The 2,083-nt window shown below is 42.4% G+C and overlaps 1 long non-coding RNA gene across 1 annotated transcript; it reads left to right on the top strand.

Moving 5' to 3' along the window:
- Positions 1–309: 309 nt before the first annotated feature.
- On the top strand, positions 310–1,371 carry LOC146649979 (uncharacterized). Its single transcript, XR_014908371.1, has 3 exons — positions 310–885; positions 1,000–1,093; positions 1,210–1,371. It is a non-coding gene; the product is annotated as an uncharacterized LOC146649979 (long non-coding RNA).
- Positions 1,372–2,083: the final 712 nt, after the last annotated feature.

The raw sequence follows: 2,083 nt of genomic DNA, 5'->3' as shown, positions 1-2,083 counted from the left end.
TTTTACGAGCAATTTTAAAGAACAATCAGGATCTAGATAAAACTCCCGAAGTGTTTGGCTTCTTTAATTCAGAAAAGATGACGTGCAGGAGGCAGGACAAGTAGAAATCAATTTTTAGCTTTGGGAGACGGTTTCACCTCTAAAAACAAGAAGGAAAAAAATCAATGTAAGTGTTTTCTTGAAACAAGATATTTGAATGCAATCAATGAAAAAGTCTAGCACTGCATCCTAAAGTATTACCTTGTTCTCCACTTTGCAAGATCGGGCTGACAGTTTTACCGCATAATTGTTCAAACATGTAGTGGCGGATTGAGTACTTGGACAACAAAACATATATTCAGCTTACTATTTCATTTGGACAAGTTTAGATCAGAGGAAAAAGAAGAAGCAGAGATTTTCAGAATCAATTTTTTTTTCTGATGTAGGCTAAACTAACTAATTTGGGGCGTGGGGACAGGAGAATAAACAATAATGATGACAAACATGATTTTTAATGGAGAAACTGATACTTCGCAGTTTGTTCCATGAAGATAATGTAATTAAAATAATGGTTCATCAGTCAGTCTTTGACAAGTGGACAAATGAGTGCAGCTCTGCAGTGCTCCACTTTATGTCTACAGGTTCAGCTCCTCCGCCTTCAGCCAGCCATCAGGGGGTTCCTCTCTTAGCTCCATGGCATAATTGGCAAACCGTGCGGTGTCATCTTACCCTTCTCTTTTCAGTGCAGCCTTTTCCCCTCCTCCCTCCCTTCCCCAAATGGAAAGGGTGGAGAGTAAGGCAGTCTTTCAAATGTTAGTTTGGTTTGCTGTAACAGCCCATTGACAGTTTGGCGCAAAAAACAAGCTCCATACTGAGCTTCATATATCTGGGTCAGGGTCTGCTAATGTAGGTGACAGGGGGATCTGGGGATTAAAACCTCTTTATCTGCCTTTGCTTAAATCCTGCTTTATAGCCTACACTTCAGCTTTAGCTAATATGATTTGTATTGTTTGCCTGCAGGCTAGCTATATTTGATCTACGTGGATGTCATCAGTGGACCTTTGCAGAGGCTCTTTTGCTTTTTGTGCTGATTGGCCATTAAAACAGAGAATGGGTAAGTGCTTAGATTGTGGCGATACACATATTACTTGACATAAAGGATCTCAGCTCTGGCTGATATTTTCTGGGCAACTGATTCAGGTTAACTGCACTTTTTGTCTCGTGTTACAGATATATCACGCACGTATAACGCCTAACCGTCTGGGCATGAATCTAAGGATTTGACATGTTCTTAATTGTGTGTGCACACCTGCTGACTCATCACTGAAATGCGTCGTTGTTTATCTAGCATTCATATTTGCTTGTGTGTAATGCAAATAAATACTTTTAAAAGACCGATCCATTGTGTCAGACTCCGTCTACCGATCTTCTTTGCAGCAAAGTGCATTGAGGGATAACCCTTGTCAATTCAAGGCCTTCTCCAGATGGACCGAGCAGCTCAGGTTACACCGCATTTTTCAGTGCCCCCTCTATCCCACAGCCCCCCTGGCCCCTTTCTCTATTTCTCTCTCTCTTTTTCTGTTACACACACACACACACACACACACACACACACACACACACACACACACACACACACACACACACACACACACACACACACAGTTTCCTGGGTGGGTAGAGTTGAGCTGAGACAGTGCTTCGCCTGTGTTCTAATGCAGGCTACTGAGCATTAGTGAAATGAGATTATCATCGTTCTTACGCAGTGTCTGGGTTGAAGGTGGACAGAGGTGTGAGCCGGGAAGGTGAGGAGGCCATTATTAGACTATTAGACTACATTATGGGGGAAGACGCTTCATCAGCAACATGTCGGCAAGACGCCTAGATCTAAATTTAAATTGATTTAGAGTGAATTGATTACATTTCCACAGATTAGAAAAGTTTCCATTTTACACTAGAGGGGCATGCATAGCTCAAAAGCAGGGTTCCCTGCCCTAAGGAGCACCTCAAAGGCAGGTTACTGAGTTCATCGACTTGATGAGAGATGCATTCTCAAGTTGTGGTCCAGCCCTATGGGCGAGCGGTAAGAGATTATGTCTTGTTA

The sequence above is a fragment of the Rhamphochromis longiceps genome, linkage group LG17, assembly GCF_057381845.1.
Source record: "Rhamphochromis longiceps isolate RC_006_pf linkage group LG17, R_longiceps_female_GT1.1, whole genome shotgun sequence".
NCBI classification, from domain to species: Eukaryota; Metazoa; Chordata; class Actinopteri; order Cichliformes; family Cichlidae; genus Rhamphochromis; species Rhamphochromis longiceps.
This window is presented reverse-complemented; position numbering and strand designations above follow the sequence as displayed.